This window comes from Somniosus microcephalus, unplaced genomic scaffold, assembly GCF_052327205.1.
Source record: "Somniosus microcephalus isolate GS21.2 unplaced genomic scaffold, FLI_Smic_1.0 scaffold639, whole genome shotgun sequence".
Lineage (NCBI taxonomy): Eukaryota > Metazoa > Chordata > Chondrichthyes > Squaliformes > Somniosidae > Somniosus > Somniosus microcephalus.
Window position 1 is genome coordinate 93,749 of NW_028225826.1, and position 23,139 is coordinate 116,887.

A 23,139-nucleotide genomic window follows, 5' to 3' on the forward strand; every position below is an offset into this window, starting at 1 on the left:
GGGATTGTGTGTGGAGTGACGGTGGGATTGTGCGGAGTGACGATGGGATTGTGCGGAGTGGTGGTGGGATTGTGTGCGGAGTGACGGTGGGATTGTGTGCGGAGTGACGGTGGGATTGTGCGGAGTGACGGTGGGATTGTGTGCGGAGTGACGGTGGAATTGTGCGGAGTGATGGTGGGATTGTGTGGAGTGACGGTGGGATTGTGTGCGGAGTGACGGTGGGATTGTGCGCGGAGTGACGGTGGGATTGTGTGGAGTGATGGTGGGATTGTGTGGAGTGAAGGTATGATTGTGTGGAGTGACGGTGGGATTGTCCGGAGTGACGTTGGGATTGTGCGGAGTGACGGTGGGATTGAGTGTGGAGTGATGGTGGGATTGAATGCGGAGTGATGGTGGGATTGAGTGCGGAGTGACGGTGGGATTGAGTGCGGAGTGAAGGTGGGATTGTGCAGAGTGACGGTGGGATTGAGTGGAGTGATGGTGGGATTGTGTGTGGAGTGACGGTGGGATTGTGCGGAGTGACGGTGGGATCGAGTGCGGAGTGACGGCGGGATTGTGCGGAGTGACGGTGGGATTGTGCGGAGTGACGGTGGGATTGTGCGGAGTGACGGTGGGATTGAGTGCGGAGTGACGGTGGGATTGTGCGGAGTGACGGTGGGATTGTGCGGAGTGAAGGTGGGATTGTGCGGAGTGACGGTGGGATTGTGTGGAGTGAAGGTGGGATTGTGTGCGGAGTGACGGTGGGATTGTGTGGAGTGATGATGGGATTGTGTGCGGTGTGACGGTGGGATTGTGTGTGGAGTGATGTGCGATTGTGCGGTGTGACGGTGGGATTGGGTGCGGAGTGATGGTGGGATTGTGTGCGGAGTGATGGTGGGATTTAGTGGAGTGATGGTGGGATTGTGTGCGGAGTGATGGTGGGATTGAGTGGAGTGATGGTGGGATTGTGTGCGGAGTGACGGTGGGCTTGTGCGGAGTGACGGTGGGATTGTGTGTGGAGTGACGGTGGGATTGTGTGTGGAGTGACAGTGGGATTGTGCGGAGTGATGGTGGGATTGAGTGCGGAGTGAAGGTGGTATTGTGCGGAGTGACGGTGGGATTGTGCTGAGTGACGGTGGGATTGAGTGCGGAGTGAAGGTGGGATTGTGCGGAGTGACGGTGGGATTGTGCGGAGTGAAGGTGGGATTGTGTGCGGAATGATGGTGGGATTTAGTGGAGTGATGGTGGGATTGTGTGCGGAGTGATGGTGGGATTGAGTGGAGTGATGGTGGGATTGTGTGCGGAGTGATGGTGGGATTGAGTGGAGTGATGGTGGGATTGAGTGGAGTGATGGTGGGATTGTGTGCGGAGTGATGGTGGGATTGTGTGTGGAGTGACGGTGGGATTGTGTGTGGAGTGATGGTGGGATTGTGTGTGGAGTGACGGTGGGATTGTGTGTGGAGTGACGGTGGGATTGTGTAGAGTGACGGTGGGATTGTGCGGAGCGATGGTGGGATTGAGTGCAGAGTGATGGTGGGATTGAGTGCGGAGTGAAGGTGGGATTGTGCGGAGTGATGGTGGGATTGTGCGGAGTGAAGTTGGGATTGTGTGCGGAGTGATGGTGGGATTGTGTGCGGAGTGATGGTGGGATTGAGTGGAGTGATGGTGGGATTGTGTGCGGAGTGATGGTGGGCTTGAGTGGAGTGATGGTGGGATTGTGTGCGGAGTGATGGTGGGCTTGTGCGGAGTGACGGTGGGATTGTGTGTGGAGTGATGGTGGGATTGAGTGGAGTGATGGTGGGATTGTGTGTGGAGTGACGGTGGGATTGTGCGTGGAGTGACGGTGGGATTGTGCGCGGAGTGACGGTGGGATTGTGCGGAGTGACGGTGGGATTGTGTGGAGTGACGGTGTGATTGTGCGGAGTGACGGTGTGATTGTGCGGAGTGACGGTGGGATTGAGTGCGGAGTGACGGTGGGATTGTGTGCGGAGTGACGGTGGGATTGTGTAGAGTGACGGTGGGATTGTGTGGAGTAATGGTGGGATTGTGCGGAGTGACGGTGGGATTGTGTGGAGTAATGGTGGGATTGTGCGGAGTGACGGTAGAAATGTCACATTGGAAAAGTCAGTCCTGGACTGCGCAGCCCTGATATTCACACAGAGGGAGACAGCACCCATTGATACTCAGAGTGACAGCACCCACTGATATTCACACAGAGAGAGACAGCACCCACTAATATTCACACACAGAGAGACAGCACCCACTGATATTGACACACAGGGAGACAGCACCCACTGATATTGACACACAGGGAGACAGCACCCACTGATATTCACACGCAGAGGGAGTCAGCAACCACTGATATTCACTCACAGAGACAGCACCCATTGATATTCACACAGAGAGAGAGACAGCACCCACTGATATTCACAGTGAGAGAGACAGCACCCACTGATATTCACAGTGAGAGAGACAGCACCCACTGATATTCACACAGAGGGAGACAGCACCCATTGATATTCACGCAGAGAGAGAGACAGCACCCACTGATATTCACAGTGAGAGAGACAGCACCCACTGATATTCACACAGAGGGAGACAGCACCCATTGATATTCACGCAGAGAGACAGCACCCACTGATATTCACAGAGAGAGGGACAGCACCCACTGATATTCACAGAGAGAGGGACAGCACCCACTGATATTCACAGAGAGAGGGACAGCATCCACTGCGATTCACAGAGAGAGAGAGACAGCACCCACTGATATTCAGAGAGAGAGAGAGACAGCACCCACTGATTTTCACACAGATAGAGGCAGCACCCACTGATATTCACACACATAGGCCTCGATTTTAACTGAGCCGTGGAGGCGGGCTTGGAGGCGTGCGGGGGGTTAACATCGCTAAAACTGGCCGTCAGGACCCCCCCGACTGGTTCCCGACTCCGAGCCATTTTCACTCAGGCATCGTCTGATGGTCCCGAATCCCTCCCGCATCCAACAGGCAGGACTGGTCTTTAAGGCCCTTAATCACCACTAAATGGCCTCTATAATGCTATTTTAACAGTCCCTTGCACTTTTAACCCTTTTCCCATGTAAAACACGCCTGGTGGGAATCACGACTTTGAAACCTGGCGGGAGCACTATTGGCTTGCTGACTATCAGCTGCAGGTCAACCATTAAAGGAGGTTTGATCAGCCATCATTTGCAGGTGGCAGGATTTTTTGTCTCAGGCCTGGGGCAACTTTTACCAGGCTTAACCACACCTGTGGAAGGTTGGAGCCTCACACACATCTCCAGTGTGAACTCCTGGGAAACCCCTCTCGCCACCTTCACTCAGCACTTCCTCAACGGAGGCATATACCAGAAGGATGGGAGCCATTTGTTTCCTTCCCTTCTGGGCATTTGGGGAGCTTGAGCACCAGGCGTGGCAGCAGCAGAACCAGGAACAACAGCAGCACCAGCAACAGCAGCAGCAGCAGGAGCGACAGGCTGCTGGTCACCCACCTGAGGCAGCACAGGCCAGAAGGGGCCTGTGCCTGGAAGCCCGTTGGTGCAGGAGATAGCCCCCAGACACAGGGTCAGCTACCTCAACATGACTGAGCAGCAGTGCCAAAGGCGGCTCCGACTTTCGCGAGAGGTAGTGACTGACATCTGCGCAATGCTACAGCAAGACCTGCTGCCCAGAGGACCAGGTGGACACTTCTTACCAGTGGCCATCAAAGTCACCACCGCACTCAAATTTTTTTGCCACAGGCTCATTCCAGGGATCATCAGCAGGCATCAGTGGCATTTCCCAGGCGGCCGCACACACTTGCATCACGCAGGTAACCGATGTCCTCTTTGCCCTTGCACACAATCACATCCATTTCACCAAGGATCGCGCAAGTGTGACGGCGCGAACGGTTGGATTAGCTCATCTGGCAGACTTTCCAAGGGTGCAGGGCATCGTTGACTGCACACATGTGGCCCTTAGGGCACCCCATCGCAATCTAGGTATTTTTGTCAACCGCAAGGGCTTCCACTCCCTTAACGTTCAGCTGGTGTGACCACAAGAAGGAGATTTTGCATGTTTGTGCCATGTACCCTGGCAGTTGCCATGACTTCTTCATACTGCGCCAGTCTAGTGTGCCTCCGCTATTCAGGCCGCCAGACCAACTTCACGGATGGCTACTTGGAGACAAGGGCTATCCCCTGAGGACTTGGCTAATGACGCCATTGAGGAGGCCAGCCAACGAAGCTGAGGAGTGCTACAACTCCAGCCACATTACCACCAGATCCAATATCGAGCAAACCATCGGTTTGCTGAAGATACACTTCAGATGCCTGGATAGATCAGGTGGAGCCCTACAGTACTCAGCAGCCAGGGTCTCCAGAATCGTCATGGTTTGCTGTGCACTTCACAAAATGGCACAGCGTCGTGGCTGGCAGATTCCTGAGGACCAAGTGGCTCCTCACATACCCTCCTCAGATGATGATGATGATGATGATGAGGAGGAGGAGGAGGAGGAGGAAGAGGAGGAGGAGGAGGAGGAGGAGGAGGAGGAGAGCGAAAACGACCATCCTGCAGAGGACCAACAACCAGCGGCAGCATTACGCCAGAACATTGCTGCCCGGGATGCAAGGAACGCACTCATCCTGGCCAGATTTGCTTAGCCTAACCAATCAAGCACTTTTGCCTCGCAGCTTCTTACCTGAGCATCGACAATGGCCAAGATACTGCAGATTCCTAGCTATTTGTCCAGCATACTGACAATTGCAAGTAATCCTAAGCCCTCAATGTAAAAGTCCCATTCGCGAAATGACACACGGCACAAATACAGCAGTAGCCATCAGACTTTTTATTGACAGAATTCATCTGATGGCTTTTTTTAACAATACATAAAATTTCACCCAAGTGACTACCCTTGTGATTACTTGTGCTTTATATTCCTCTTACGCGTGCTCCTACGTCATGGTTCCCCTGTGGCTTCAGCAGATGTGGAGGCCCCTTGCTCACCTTCCTGCTGCTCCTGTCTCGACACCTTTGGCAGGTGTCCTCTGGGGTGGTGAGCTTGTGAGGGCTCGTCAACAGTCTGCTGCTCCTGCGGCTGTGCAGGGGTTGAGACGTCTAGCTCACTTGGGTGTGGACTCCGGTGGGGCTCTGACCGAGGGCTCTGCAGTGGCATGGAAGTGTGAGCGCCTGGAGAGGAACCCCACTTCCTTGAGGTCTGTCACCAACCTCCCTCTCATGGGTCAGCTCCCCCTCCACGCCTGCAAGTGGCTGGAGAGCACCTTGCTGCACATCAGGGGGGCCATGGGGACCCGTATCTGCAATGGCAGTCCTACTCAGAAGGACTTCCATGAAGGTCTGGTTTCTATGTTCAATAGATGCCCATCGCTCCTCGAGGGATGTCATTCTATTCTGAACACTCACCATGTTTTCCATACCCTGGTGACTAACCTCCTCCATGGCCATAGCCCTCCTCTCCTCGGCTGTAGCCAGCCTTACCACGGAGGCAGCAATCATTTCCACGTAGGTAGCCATCCTTTCCGTGTTGATGCGTTCATGCGCCAATGACTCCACAAAGGCTCTGCTCATGTTCGCTATGGACTCCTCCATTCGCTCCACACTCGCAGCGACCCTAGAGACAAAACCTGCCAGAGACTCCTGCATCTGTGCATGGAGTTCCATCACCTCTGATCTTATGGATGGACCCAGAGGCAGAGGGTCGACATGCAGCTGAGCCGAGTTGGCAGAGTCCTGTGCCCTCTGACGAGGAGTCTCCACTGCTGTCCCTGTCTCCACAATCTGCTGATGCTCACTTTTGAGCTGTGATACACCAGGTGACAACACTACTCAATGTCCCGAAGGTCCCACCGAGGTGTGAGTGTCTGCGCTGGTGCTGGGTGCGCTTATTTCTGCTGACGCTGCGCCCTCAGAAATTGCAGATTCCTCTGAGGTGTCTGGAAGCTCAGGCTCTTCCTCCTGGACAGTGGGGACGGGGGCTCTCGATGGTCCTGTGGGGGAGTAAAGGAAAGAGTTAGAGATGTGAGGTCAAGGTTACATGCACATTGCATATTGCAGATGAGCATAAGTCCATCTGTTAAAGCTTCAGAATCATTATCAGCGACTCATGCAATGTCAATGAGAGAGATGGAAAACTATTCTGTCACCAGCTTGCGGGGATGCACCCGTTTGTTCGTCCCCAACGTGCGCATCTTTTTCAACCCCGAAAATTTCCAGGACGGCTTCCTCCCAGGGGGTGAGCTGGGCTAATGATGGTGGGCCTCCTCCTGTCCTGGCTCTTTCTCTTTTATTGTGAGCTCTCTTTTCCTGCAATGAGGGAGACAATTGGAGGTTGAGTGAGAATGAAGGAGTGAGTGTAGAGATTGCATAGCATAGATACTTAGAAGGAGACAAAGATGGAGTGAGGTTGCAAGACCAAGGGCCCTCCCTGTGTGTTGTCAGTTGCGTTCAAAGCATCAGAGTGAGAGGGAGTGTGAGGGCTGCATGGTGGAATAGTTAAGTGAATGTGAGCATAAGGAGAGAGGGAATGGGTAAGGGTGCATGGATGTGAGTGTCAAGTGGGATGTGGAGGAAGAGATTGCTAAAGCTGAGTGCTGGTGAGGAAAGGCAATGGGGATCAGATTGAGGGTGATGGGAACTTCATACTTACTTTTCCAGTGCGTTGAAGGTCATGGAATCTTTTCCTGCATTGCATCCAGGTGCGCCGTGTGAGCCCCAAGGAGTTGACCTCCCCAGCCACCTGTATCCACACAGCCTTGGTCTGACTGGAAGGCCTCTTCCTCCCTGAAGAAGGGAACAGGACCTCCCTGTGGGCCCTAGCCCCATCCACCAATGCCTGTAGTGCTGCCTCGTCAAACTTAGGAGCTGCTCTTGGCCTCCCGCTGGCCATTGTTCCTGCAGTTTCCTGTTCCATCAAATGGAGAAAGCTTGGCAGTCTGCAGAAGAAGCAAGGCTTGCTGTGGACCTTAAATGCAGCAGCAATGATGACGTCATCGGAGGGGACTTTCAGTCATGAGAAACCCATTTGCAAAGGCTTCCCACACGTTGGAAATCAATAGGCCAATTGAGTAAAAATTGCATCAATCTCCCACATCCATTTAGATTCGTGTGGGTAACACGAAATTCGGGGAACACGACAATAGCCCGCAGCTGAGTTAAAATCGAGGCCATAGAGACAGCACCCACTGATATTCACACAGAAAGAGACAGCACCCACTGATATTCACACAGAGAGAGGCAGCACCCACTGATATTCACACTCAGAGAGACAGCACCCACTGATATTCACAGAGAGAGAGAGACAGCACCCACTGATATTCACACGCAGAGAGACAGCACCCACTGATATTCACACAGAAAGAGACATCACCCACTGATAATCACAGAGAGAGACAGCACCCACTGATATTCACACAGAGAGAGACAGCACACACTGATATTCAGAGAGAGAGAGACAGCACCCACTGATATTCACACAGAGAGACAGCACACACTGATATTCAGAGAGAGAGAGAGACAGCACCCACTGATATTCACACAGAGAGAGACAGCACCCACTGATATTCCCAGAGAGAGAGCACCCACTGATATTCACAGAGAGAGAGACAGCACCCACTGATATTCAGAGAGAGAGAGAGACAGCACCCACTGATATTCACACGCAGAGAGACAGCACCCACTGATATTCACACAGAAAGAGACATCACCCACTGATAATCACAGAGAGAGACAGCACCCACTGATATTCACACAGAGAGAGACAGCACACACTGATATTCAGAGAGAGAGAGACAGCACCCACTGATATTCATACAGAGAGACAGCACACACTGATATTCAGAGAGAGAGAGAGACAGCACCCACTGATATTCACACAGAGAGAGACAGCACCCACTGATATTCCCAGAGAGAGAGCACCCACTGATATTCACAGAGAGAGAGACAGCACCCACTGATATTCACACAGAGAGACAGCACCCAGTGATATTCACAGAGAGACAGCACCCAGTGATATTTACAGAGACAGCAACCACTGATGTTCACACAGAGAGACACAGCACCCAGTGATATTCACAGAGAGAGAGAGACAGCACCCCCTGATATTCACAGAGAGAGAGACAGCACCCAGTGATATTCACAGAGAGAGACAGCACCCTCCGATATTCACACAGAGACAGCACCCACTGATATTCACAGAGAGAGAGAGACAGCACCCACTGATATTCACACAGAGAGACAGCACCCAGTGATATTCACAGAGAGACAGCACCCAGTGATATTCACACAGAGAGACAGCACCCTCTGATATTCACACAGAGACAGCACCCACTGATGTTCACACAGAGAGACACAGCACCCAGTGATATTCACAGAGAGAGAGAGACAGCACCCCCTGATATTCACAGAGAGAGAGACAGCACCCAGTGATATTCACAGAGAGAGAGAGACAGCACCCACTGATAGTCACACAGAGAGAGACAGCACCCACTGATATTTTCAGAGAGAGACAGCACCCACTCATATTCACAGAGAGAGACAGCACCCACTGCTATTCACACAGCGACAGACAGCACCCGCTGATATTCAAACTCAGAGAAAGCACCCACTGATATTCACACAGAGAGACAGCACCCACTGATATTCACACAGAGAGACAGCACCCACTGATATTCTCACAGAGAGACAGTACCCACTGATAATCACAGAGAGAGACAGCACCCACTGATATTCACACGCAGAGAGACAGCACCCACAGATATTCACACAGAGAGAGACAGCACCCACTGATATTCAGAGAGACACAGCACCCACTGATATTCACACAGAGAGAGACAGCACCCAAAGATATTCAGAGAGAGAGAGAGAGACAGCAACCACTGATATTCACAGAGAGAGACAGCATCCACTGATATTCACACGCAGAGAGACAGCACCCAATGATATTCACAGAGAGAGAGACAGCACCCACTGATATTCACAGAGAGAGACAGCACCCAGTGATATTCACACAGAGAGACAGCACCCTCTGGTATTCTCAGAGAGAGACAGCACCCACTGGTATTCAGAGAGAGAGAGACAGCACCCAGTGATATTCACAGAGAGACAGCACCCAGTGATATTCAGAGAGAGAGACAGCACCCACTGGTATTCAGAGAGAGAGAGACAGCACCCAGTGATATTCACACAGAGACAGCACCCACTGATATTCACACAGAGAGACAGCACCCACTGGTATTCAGAGAGAGAGAGACAGCACCCAGTGATATTCACAGAGAGACAGCACCCAGTGATATTCACACAGAGACAGCAACCACTGATATTCACACAGAGAGAGACAGCACCCAGTGATATTCACAGAGAGAGACAGCACCTACTGATATTCACAAGCAGAAAGACAGCACCCTCTGATATTCACACAGAGAGAGACAGCACCCAGTGATATTCACACAGAGAGACAGCACCCCCTGATATTCACAGAGAGAGAGACAGCACCCAGTGATATTCACAGAGAGAGAGAGACAGCACCCACTGATATTCTCAGAGAGAGAGACAGCACCCGCTGATATTCACACTCAGAGACAGCACCCACTGATAATCACAGAGAGAGACAGCACCCACTGATATTCACATGCAGAGAGACAGCACCCACAGGTATTCACACAGAGAGAGACAGCACCCACTGATATTCACAGAGAGAGACAGCACCCACTGATATTCAGAGAGAGAGAGAGAGACAGCACCCACTGATATTCACAGAGAGAGACAGCACCCACTGATATTCACACACAGAGAGACAGCACCCAATGATATTCACACACAGAGAGACAGCACCCACTGATAGTCACACAGAGAGACAGCACCCACTGATATTCACAGAGAGAGAGACAGCACCCACTGATATTCACAGAGAGAGAGAGACAGCACCCACTGATATTCACAGAGAGAAAGACAGCACCCACTGACATTCACACAGAGAGAGACAACACCCACAGATATTCATACAGAGAGAGACAGCACCCACTGATATTCACACTCAGAGAGAAAGCACCCACTGATATTCACACAGAGAGACAGCACCCACTGATATTCACACAGAGAGAGACAGCACCCACTGATATTGAGAGAGAGAGAGAGAGAGACAGCACCCAGTGATATTCACAAACAGAGAGACAGCACCCAGTGATATTCACACAGAGAGACAGCACCCACTGATATTCACACAGAGAGACAGCACCCACTGATATTCACAGAGCGAGAGAGACAGCACCCACTGATATTCTCAGAGAGAGAGAGACAGCACCCACTGATATTCCCACACAGAGAGAGACAGCACCCACTTATATTCACACAGAGAGAGAGAGACAGCACCCACTGATATTCAGACAGAGAGACAGCACCCAGTGACATTCTCACAGAGAGACAGCACCCAGTGATATTCATGGAGAGAGACAGCACCCACTGATATTCACACAGCGAGTCAGCACCCAGTCATATTCACACAGAGAGAAAGCACCCACTGATATTCACAGAGAGAGAGACAGCACCCACTGATATTCACACAGAGAGAGACACCACCCACTGATATTCACAGAGAGAGAGACAGCACCCACTAAATTCACACACGGAGAGACAGCACCCATTGATATTCACAGAGCGAGAGACAACACCCACTGATATTCACACACAGACAGACAGCACCCACTGATATCCACACACAGAGAGACAGCACCCATTGATATTCAGACAGAGAGAGATAGCACCCACTGATATTCAGAGAGAGAGAGACAGCACCCACTGATATTCAGGGAAAGAGAGAGACAGCACCCACTAATATTCAGAGAGAGACAGCTCCTACTGATATTCAGAGAGAGAGAGAGACAGCACCCACTGATATTCAGGGAGAGAGAGACAGCACCCACTTATATTCAGAGAGAGACAGCTCTTACTGATATTCAGAGAGAGAGAGAGACAGCACCCACTGATATTCAAACACACAGAGACAGCAGCCACTGATATTTAGATAGAGAGAGACAGCACCCACTGATATTCACAACCACAGAGACAGCACCCACTGATATTCACAGAGAAGGAGAGACAGCACCCACTGATATTCACACACACAGGGCCAGCATCAACTGATATTCAGAGAGAGAGAGACAGCACCCACTGATATACACACACAGAGAGACAGCACCCACTGATATTCACACAGAGACAACACCCATTGATATTCACAGAGAGACAGCACCCACTGATATTCATAGATAGAGAGACAGCACCCACTGATATTCAGAGAAAGAGAGACAGCACCCACTGATAATCAGAGAGAGAGACACAGCACCCACTGATATTCACACAGAGAGACAGCACCCACTGATATTCACAGAGAGAGAGACAGCACCCACTGATATTCTCACAGAGAGACGGCACCCACTGATATTCACAGAGAGAGAGACAGCACCCACTGATATTCAGAGAGAGAGACAGCACCTACTGATATTCACACACAGAGACAGCACCCATTGATATTCACAGAGAGAGAGACAGCACCAACTGATATTCACACAGAGACAGCACCCACTGATATTCACACACAGAGAGACAGCACCCACTGATATTCACAGAGAGAGACAGCACCCACTGATATTCACACACAGAGAGAGACAGCACCCACTGATATTCACAGAAGGGAGACAGCACCCATTGATATTCACACACACATGGCCAGCATCAACTGATATTCACAGAGAGAGAGACAGCACCCGCTGATATTCACACACACAGGGCCAGCATCAACTGATATTTACAGAGAGAGAAAGACAGCACCCACTGATATTCGGCCAGACCCCTTTAGATGTCACACCAGCCATCGCAAATCGGAACAACCTTGATCGTGAAATAAATAAAAGCGGTAGGGAGGTAGTGCAACTCTGCCGAGCCTTAGGCCTGTACATAGTTAACGGTAGGTTCAGAGGGGACTCCCTAGGGAGACTCACATACTCCTCAGCGCTTGGGTCTAGTGTGGTGGACTATACAATCACTGACCTGGACCCCTGCGATATCAACTCATTCACTGTCAGGCAGCAATCCCCCCTCTCAGACCATAACCAAATAAATATGTACCTTAAACTTTCTGCCCAAACTACAGACACAAAAAAGGAACCCAGTAAGCTCCATAAAATAAACCAGACATACAGATGGGCCCCAGACAGTGGAGAAAAATTCATCACAGCACTAAAGTCACCTGATCTCACAAGTAAAATATCAAAATTTAAAGAAAACCCATACGAGATCACCAGAGATGGTGTAAACATGGCCATAGAGGATATAAATATGATATTCCATGAGGCAGCTGTAAAAGCCGACCTTGTGAAACAGAAGAGGAAGCGTCACAAAAGACAAAATAAAAATAAGAAATGGTTTGACCACGAATGCAAAAATGCCAGAAAAGACCTGAGAAAAATATCAAACCAAAAGCATTGCCAACCAAACAATCCGGACCTACGTACTAGATACAATGAAACCCTCAAAAGATATAAACACACCATTAGGAACAAAACACAAAACTATACCCACAAAATACTCGAAGAAATTGAAAACTCCACCAATCCAAAACAATTCTGGGAAATGTGGAATAACCTGAGTACAACACAATTGCAAGCATTACCAATCCAAGATGGCGACATCTGGAGAACACATTTTGAAAACCTCTACAAAGACATCCCAATAAACGAAACAAACCCAAGTCAACATCAGGTCACAGAAAAACTCCACACATTAGAAGCAACAATTAAAGACAACCAAAACCCTCTAGACTCCCCAATCACATGGAAAGAACTGGCCACAAAAACAAAATCTCTCCACCTAAAGAAAGCCTGTGGCCCAGACAACATCAAAAATGAAATGCTCAAGTTCAGCAATATGGAGATGCAGGGTGCGGTACTCAAATTATTCAACATCATATTACGTTCAGGCTGTTTTCCCGATATCTGGTGCCAAGGACTAATCTCCCCCATATATAAAAGTGGAAACAAATCAGACCCAAATAACTACCACGGCATCTGTGTCAACAGTTGTCTAGGGAAGTTATTCTGCAGTATTCTAAATAGTAGATTACTTGATTTTCTTAACAAACATAATATCCTCAGAAAAAACCAAATAGGCTTCCTTCCAAAACACCGCACCGCCGACCATATCTATACCCTTCACACCCTCATTGAAAAACATATACACCAAACAAAAAATGGGAAAATATTCACCTGTTTCATCGACTTCAAGAAAGCCTTTGACTCTATATGGCACGAAGGGCTCTATTATAAACTTCTTCAGTGTGGAATAGGGGGCAAAGTCTATGACCTTATTAAATCAATGTATCTGAAAAACAAATGCAGGGTCAAAATTAGAGACAAACGCACCGATTTCTTCACCCAGAGAAGAGGCGTCCAGCAGGGCTGCAATTTGAGCCCGACCCTGTTCAACATATACATAAATGAATTAGCAGACATGCTGGAGCAAAGCGAGTCACCAGGTCTCCGTCTCCTGGATGGAGAAGTGAAATCCCTGTTCTATGCGGACGACCTGGTTCTGCTGTCTCCCACAGAACAGGGATTACAGCAACAACTAGACCTACTCGACAAATACTGCCAAAATTGGGCTCTAACAGTAAATCTAAAGAAAACCAACATCATGATTTTTTTAAAAAGGCCCAGATGTCAGGAAAACAAATACCAGTTTACCCTCAGTGATACCACTATAGGACACACTATGAGCTACACCTACCTTGGTCTAACTATTACAGCATCAGGGAGCTTCAGCATAGCAGTGAATGCACTAAAAGAAAAAGCCCGAAGAGCCCTATATGCAATAAAAAGAAAATTCTACAACATCCAAATCCCAATCAAAATCTGGCTCAAAATATTTGACAGCATAATCCTGCCCATTGCACTGTACGGTAGTGAAGTATGGGGCCCGCTAAATCACCAAAGCTACACTAAATGGGAAAAACACACAATAGAAGCCCTACATGCAGAATTCTGCCGAAGCATCCTTCGCACCCAAAGAAAAACGCCAACAAATGCATGCAGAGCCGAACTAGGCAGATACCCACTGATAATAAACATCCAAAAACGAGCACTAAACTTCCTAAATCACCTCAAATCTAGCTCCCCAGACACCCTTCATTTCAAAGCCTTTCAGACCCAAGAGCTAAACCCAGAAAAGAGTCCCCTGAGTCAGCTGCTACTGAAACTAAGTACTCAGCCGGACCCTGACCAGCCCCAGACCAACACAGCCGTCCAAACACCAATCCGAGTGAACCAAATCATTAAACAATGCAAAGAAACCTACCTGGAACATTGGAACAAAATAACCGAAAGCCAAAGCAGATTAGAATGTTACCGGGCCCTAAAAAGAGAATATAAACTGGCAGACTACCTCACGACCATCAGAGACACAAAACAGAGACAGACCCTCACCAGGTACAGACTAAGCGACCACCAACTGGAAATTGAAAAAGGCAGATACAAGAAATCCTGGCAGCCTAGAGAGAATAGAATATGCGATCAATGTCTGGCCGGCGAGGTTGAAACAGAGATGCATTTCCTCCTAAAATGCGAAAAATTCAACACATCAAGAAACATATTATTCAACAAGCTAAGCCAAACAACCCCAGATTTCAAGGAATTGGATGACCTGTCAAAATTGAGATTAGTCCTAGGAGAAGGAGACAGACCATACCTTGGGGCCAAATATGTAACAACATGTCACAACCTGAGGACTGTTTAAAATTAAGACTGTTTAAAATTAATATTGAACGTACCAAATGATGTACAAAGACTGTTTAAAATTAATATTGTTTAAAAGTAATATTGTATGTACCCAACAAATGTCAAATCGATTGACACCTACAGAATGTTGGAAAACTGTACCTTTTTGCTATGTAAGCTTTGGCAATATGGTTCTCTGTAAACTTTCATGCCGATAAAGCATTTGAATTGGAATTGGAATTGGAATTGGAATTGGACAGCACCCACTGATATTCACAGAGAGAGAGAGAGAGACAGCACCCACTGATATTCACACAGGGAGTCGGCACCCAGTGATATTCACACAGAGAGAGACAGCACCCACTGATATTCACAGAGATAGAGAGACAGCACCCACTGATATTCACAGAGAGAGAGAGGCAGCACCCACTGATATTCACAGAGAGACAGCACCCACTGATATTCACACAGAGATACAGGGCCCACTGATATTCACAGAGAGACAGCACCGACTGATATTCACACAGAGAGACAGCACCCAGTGATATTCACACAGAGAGACAGCACCCTCTGATATTCACACAGAGAGAGACAGCACCCACTGATATTCACAGAGAGAGAGAGACAGCACCCACTGATATTCACACAGAGAGACAGCACCCAGTGATATTCACAGAGAGACAGCACCCAGTAATATTCACACAGAGACAGCGCCCACTGATATTCACAGAGAGAGAGACAGCACCCACTGATATTCACAAGCAGAGAGACAGCACCCTCTGATATTCACAGAGAGAGAAACAGCACCCAGTGATATTCACACAAAGAGACAGCACCCCCTGATATTCACAGATAGAGAGACAGCACCTAGTGATATTCACAGAGAGAGAGAGACAGCACCCACAGATAGTCACACAGAGAGAGACAGCACCCACTGCTATTCACACAGCGAGAGACAGCACCCGCTGATATTCACACTCAGAGAAAGCACCCACTGATATTCACACAGAGAGACAGCACCCACTGATAGTCACACAGAGAGAAAGCACCCACTGATATTCACACAGAGAGAGACAGCACCCATTGATATTCACACGCAGAGAGACAGCACCCACAGATATTCACACAGAGAGAGACAGCACCCACTGATATTCAGAGAGACACAGCACCCACTGATATTCACAGAGAGACAGCACCCACAGATATTCACAGAGAGAGACAGCACCCACTGATATTCAGAGAGAGAGAGACAGCACCCACTGATATTCACAGAGAGAGACAGCACCCACTGATGTTCACACAGAGAGAGACACCACCCACTGATATTCACAGACAGAGAGACAGCTCCCACTAAATTCACACACAGAGAGATAGCACCCACTGATATTCATAGAGAGAGAGACAGCACCTACTGATATTCAGAGAGAGAGAGACAGCACCCACTGATATTCAGGGAGAGAGACACAGCACCCACTAATATTTAGAGAGAGACAGCACCTACTGATATTCAGAGAGAGAGAGAGACAGCACCCACTGATATTCACAAACACAGAGACAGCAGCCACTGATATTCAGATAGAGAGAGACAGCATCCACTGATATTCACGGAGAGAGAGACAGCCCCCACTGATATTGAGAGAGAGAGAGAGACAGCCCCCACTGATATTGAGAGAGAGAGAGAGACAGCACCCACTGATATTCACGCAGAGAGACAGCACCCACTGATATTCACACAGAGAGACAGCACCCACTGATATTCACACACAGAGAGACAGCACCCTCTGATATTCACGGAGAGAGAGACAGCCCCCACTGATATTGAGAGAGAGAGAGGGACAGCACCCACTGATATTCACGCAGAGAGAGACAGCACCCACTGATATTCATACGCAGAGAGACAGCAGCCACTGATATTCACACAGAGAGACAGCACCCAGTGACATTCTCACAGAGAGACAGCACCCAGTGATATTCAGAGAGAGAGAGAGACAGCACCCACTGATATTCACACAGAGAGTCAGCACCCACTGCTATTCACAGGGAGAGAGAGACAGCACCCACTGATATTCACACAGAGAGACAGCACCCAGTGATATTCACACAGAGAGACAGCACCCACTGATATTCACAGAGAGAGAGAGACAGCACCCACTGATATTCAGGGAGAGAGAGACTGCACCCACTAATATTCAGAGAGAGACAGCACCTACTGATATTCAGAGAGAGAGAGAGACAGCACCCACTGATATTCACACACACAGAGACAGCAGCCACTGATATTCAGGTAGAGAGAGACAGCACCCACTGATATTCACGGAGAGAGAGAGACAGCACCCACTGATATTCACACAGATAGACAGCACGCACTGATATTCACAGAGAGAGAGAGACAGCACCCACTGATTCTCACACACACAGGGCCAGCATCAACTGATATTCACAGAGAGAGAAAGACAGCACCCACTGATATTCAGAGAGAGACAGCACCCATTGATATACACACAGAGACAACACCCATTCATATTCACAGAGAGAGACAGCACCCACTGATATTCAGGTAGAGAGAGACAGCACGCACTGATATTCACAGAGAGAGAGAGACAGCACCCACTGATTCTCACACACACAGGGCCAGCATCAACTGATATTCACAGAGAGAGAAAGACAGCACCCACTGATATTCAGAGAGAGACAGCACCCATTGATATACACACAGAGACAACACCCATTCATATTCACAGAGAGAGACAGCACCCACTGATATTCATAGAGAGAGAGACAGCACCCACTGATATTCAGAGAAAGAGAGACAGCACCCACTGATAATCAGAGAGAGAGACACAGCACCCACTGATATTCACAGAGAGAGACAGCAACCACTGATATTCACAGAGAGAGAGACAGCACCCACTGATATTCACAGAGAGAGAGGCAGCACCCACTGATATTCAGAGAGGGAGACTGCACCCACTGATATTCACACACAGAGACAGCACCCACTGATATTCACACACAGAGAGACAGCACCCACTGATATTCACAGAGAGAGAGACAACACCCACTGATATTCACACACAGAGAGAGACAGCACCCACTGATATTCACAGAAGAGAGACAGCACCCATTGATATTCACACACACAGGGCCAGCATCAACTGATATTCACAGAGAGAGAGACAGCACCCACTGATATTCACACTCAGAGAGAAAGCACCCACTGATATTCACACAGAGAGACAGCATCCACTGATATTCACACAGAGAGAGACAGCACCCACTGATATTGAGAGAGAGAGAGAGACAGCACCCACTGATATTCACAGAGAGAGACAGCACCCACTGATATTCATACGCAGAGAGACAGCACCCACTGATATTCACACAGAGAGACAGCACCCAGTGACATTCTCACAGACAGACAGCACCCAGTGATATTCACAGAGAGAGACAGACAGCACCCACTGATATTCACACAGAGAGACAGCACCCACTGATATTCATGGAGGGAGACAGCACCCACTGATATTCACACAGAGAGTCAGCACCCACTGCTATTCACAGAGAGAGAGAGACAGCACCCACTGATATTCACACAGAGAGACAGCATCCAGTGATACTCACACAGAAAGACAGCACCCAGTGATATTCACACAGAGAGACAGCACCCACTGATATTCTCAGAGAGAGAGACAGCACCCACTGATATTCACACAGAGAGAGACACCACCCACTGATATTCACAGAGAGACAGCACCCACTAAATTCACACACAGAGAGTCAGCACCCACTGATATCCACACACAGAGAGACAGCACCCATTGATATTCACACAGAGAGAGACAGCACCCACTGATATTCATAGAGAGAGAGAGACAGCACCCACTGAAATTCAGGGAGAGAGAGACTGCACCCACTAATATTCAGAGAGAGACAGCCCCTACTGATATTCAGAGGACAAACACATCTCACCGATAAAACAGGGAAAATCACATGTGTGACTAAAATTAGATAAAAATATAGGAATAACAAAAAAAGGTGTCTACTTATGTGCGATCTACATACCTCCAATAGAATCGCCATATTTTGAAGAGGAGTTATTTAATACTCTCCACATGGAAATCAGCCATTTCCAGGCCAAAGGAAAGGTGCTACTATGTGGGGACCTAAATGCAAGGACCGGATGTGAACCTGACTTCATAGACCCACAGGGCAACAACCATGTGTTTGGCCAGACCCCTTTATATGTCACACCAGCCATCGCAAATCGGAACAACCTTGACTGTGAAATAAATAAAAGCGGTAGGGAGGTAGTGCAACTCTGCCGAACCTTAGGCCTGTACATAGTTAACGGTAGGTTCAGAGGGGACTCCTTAGGGAGACTCACATATTCCTCAACTCTTGGGTCTAGTGTGGTGGATTATACAATCACTGACCTGGACCCCTGCGATATCAACGCATTCACTGTCAGGCAGCAATCCCCCCTCTCAGACCATAACCAAATAAATGTGTACCTTAAACTTTCTGCCCAAACTACAGACACAAAAAAGGAACCCAGTAAGCTCCATAAAATAAACCAGACATACAGATGGGCCCCAGACAGTGGAGATAAATTCATCACAGCACTAAATTCACCTGATCTCACAAGTAAAATATCAAAATTTAAAGAAAATCTATATGAGATCACCAGAGATGGTGTAAACATGGCCATAGATGATATAAATATGATCTTCCATGAGGCAGCTGTAAAAGCCGACCTTGTGAAACAGAAGAGGAAACGTTACAAAAGACAAAATAAAAATGAGAAATGGTTTGACCACGAATGCAAAAATGCCAGAAAAGACCTGAGAAAAATATCAAACCAAAAGCATTGCCAACCAAACAATCCAGACCTACGTATTAGATACAATGAGACCCTCAAAAGATATAAACACACCATTAGGAACAAAACACAAAATTATACCCACAAAATACTCGAAGAAATTGAAAACTCCATTAATCCAAATCATTCTGGGATATGTGGAATAACCTGAGTACAACACAATTGCAAGCATTACCAATCCAAGATGGCAACATCTGGAGAACACATTTTGAAAACCTCTACAAAGACATCCCAATAAACGAAACAAACCCAAGTCAACATCATGTCACAGAAAAACTCCACACATTGGAAGCAACAATTAAAGACAACCAAAACCCTCTAGACTCCCCAATCACATGGAAAGAACTGGCCACAAAAACAAAACCTCTCCACCTAAAGAAAGCCTGTGGTCCAGACAACATTAAAAATGAAATGCTCAAGTTCAGCAATATGGAGATGCAGGGTGCTGTACTCAAGTTATTCAACATCATATTACGTTCAGGCTGTTTTCCCGATATCTGGTGCCAAGGACTCATCTCTCCCATATATAAAAGTGGAAACAAATCAGACCCAAATAACTACCGCGGCATCTGTGTCAACAGTTGTCTAGGGAAGTTATTCTGCAGTATTCTAAATAGTAGATGACTGGATTTTCTTAACAAACATAATATCCTTAGAAAAAATAGGCTTTCTTCCAAAACACCGCACCACCGACCATATCTATACCCTTCACACCCTCATTGAAAAACATATACACCAAACAAAAAATGGGAAAATATTCACTTGTTTCATTGACTTCAAGAAAGCCTTTGACTCTATCTGGCACGAAGGGCTCTATTATAAACTTCTTCAGTGTGGAATAGGGGGCAAAGTCTATGACCTTATTAAATCGATGTATCTGAAAAATAAATGCGGTGTCAAAATTGGAGACAAACGCACCGGTTTCTTCACCCAGAGAAGAGGCATCCGGCAGGGCTGCAATTTGAGCCCGACCCTGTTCAACATATACATAACTGAATTAGCAGACATGCTGGAGCAAAGCGAGTCACCGGGTCTCTGTCTCCTGGATGGAGAAGTGAAATCCCTGTTCTATGCGGATGACCTGGTTCTGCTGTCTCCCACAGAACAGGGATTACAGCAACAATTAGACCTACTCGACAAATACTGCCAAAATTGGGCCCTAACAGTAAATCTAAAGAAAACCAACATCATGATTTTTCAGAAAAGGCCCTAAATTCACACACAGAGAGACAGCACCCATTGATATTCACAGAGCGAGAGACAACACCCACTGATATTCACACACAGAGAGACAGCACCCACTGATATCCACACACACAGAGAGTATATATGTAGTGTATGTAACCGTTCCACCTTTAAGAGAACCGTCCTACCTTTAAGAGAACTATTTTAAGTGTTGCACTACTTTATCTTGGCTGCTGTATACTGTAATACCGGCGGTGACCACACCGGTATATAAGTGCTGTGTAATGATTTATTGGGCAGTTCCGCCCTGACCTTCGACTAGTAAAGACCTGTTAAATTTTACTCTTGTGGTCTGTGTATTAATTCTCAATATAACACACAGACTTAACAGTGGCGACGATTACGATCTTACCCTGCGGCAGAGATTATCCAAGGCAGTTTGACGGACGTCGAGAAGAGGCATCCACCCTCATCATTCTGCTGAGAAAAGACTCGGGTCTGCAGAGCAAAGGAAGAATTCTAACATGAAGCCTTCCATCAGCAACAGGCAGGATCATCCCTTCTATCACGGTGGTGGGTAAGCCGATCAGCGACAAACAGCGAGTCGCCCACGTTGACTGTGAAGTAGGGGAGGGAAGATCGGAGGATATAAGGGCAGAGAACTCGACCACGGCCGGGGAAAAGAGCCGGACAGAAGTCGGGGCCAGAGGCGCTGAGACTGGGGCAGCGCAAGGCATGGAAGCCGCGGTGAATGCAAACGCAGCCGGTGTGAGAGACCGCAGCGAATGGAAACGCAGCCGGTGTGAGAGACCGGGCTGCAAGCGGGCTGGGAGACGCAACAGCGTCGAGAGAGAGCTCGACCGCGACCGGTGAAAAAGGCCGGGCAGCTACCGAGGCTGCGAGGCGCAGCGACGGGACAGCAAGGCGCGGGAGAAAAAAAATTTTAAACCGCGGAGAACTCAGCCACAGCCGGGGGGGGAAGGACCGGACTGCAAGAGGGGCTGGGAGGCACGATTGAAAACCGCTGGGGAGGGCGAATGCAGCAATACGGCAATCGCCGTTACAACGAGCGGGAGAGACAGAGCCCGAGCGAGCGAGCGAGACCGAGCGCGCGGAAGAGAGAAGAGACCGAGCGAGCGAGGGAGACTGAGCGAGGGAGACCGAGACCGAGCGAGGGAGACCGAGACCAAGCGAGCGAGGGAGAACGAGACCGAGCGAGCGAGGGAGACCGTGCGAGCGAGGGAGACCGAGCGAGCGAGGGAGAACGAGACCGAGCGAGGGAGACCGAGCGAGGGAGACCGAGACCAAGCGAGCGGGAGTGACAAGAGACAGCCAGCGGGGGAGAAAGGCAAACGCGGGAAGCCGCCATTTCCGGAGGCGGGGAAGAAGACAAGCGTGGGAAACCGCCATGTTGGAAGGAGGCGGGGAAGAAGACAAGTGCGGGAAAACGCCATTTTGGAAAAAAAAATTTAAAGAAAAATTTCTTTGTGTTTTCTCAAGAAGATTGCGAGGATGCCTAAGTGTGGTAACATCAACAATTTCGATCCCGATGTGGAAGATTGGGCCACGTATGTAGAACGCATAGAGATATATTGTAAGGCAAATAAAATATCAAATGAAGATAAAGCACTAACCTTGCTAAACTCAATGGGTGCAAAGACATACGGGCTATTGAAGCATCTTCTATCACCAGCTAAACCGGCGGATCAGACTTTCGCTAATATTGTTGCTGTCCTGAAGGATCATTTGAACCCCACACCGCTGATGTTAGCAGAACGATTTAAATTTTATGCGAGAACGCAACTGAAAGAGGAAAGCAACGCGGAGTACTTAATTGAACTGCGTAAGCTAGCGAAATACTGTCAGTTTGGGGGAAATCTGACAGAGGCACTGAGAGACAAATTCGTGTGTGGGTTGTCGAAAGAAGGAACACAAAAGCGGCTACTTGAAGAGAATGATCTTACACTTGATAAGGCTGTCACTATTGTAGCATCGCACGAAGCCGCAGCGAGAGGCACTGCGGAAATGCAGCTGAAGGCAGCGGTAATCAACGTAGATCAAATGGCTTTGGGTACAACGAAATGTTATCGTTGTGGGAAGACAACACACGATCAGAACCAATGCTGGTTTAAAAACCAGGAATGTAGAAAATGTGGCAAGCTTGGTCACATAGCTAAAGTATGCCGGTCAGGAAAGAAGACCAGCAACAAAAAGTCACCGCAGGAAAAGTGCAGAAAGGTACATAAGGTGGCTGAGAAGAGTTCAGATGAACAGAATTCGGATTCAGACTCCAACAGCAAGGAACTGGGTAGTCTGAGAA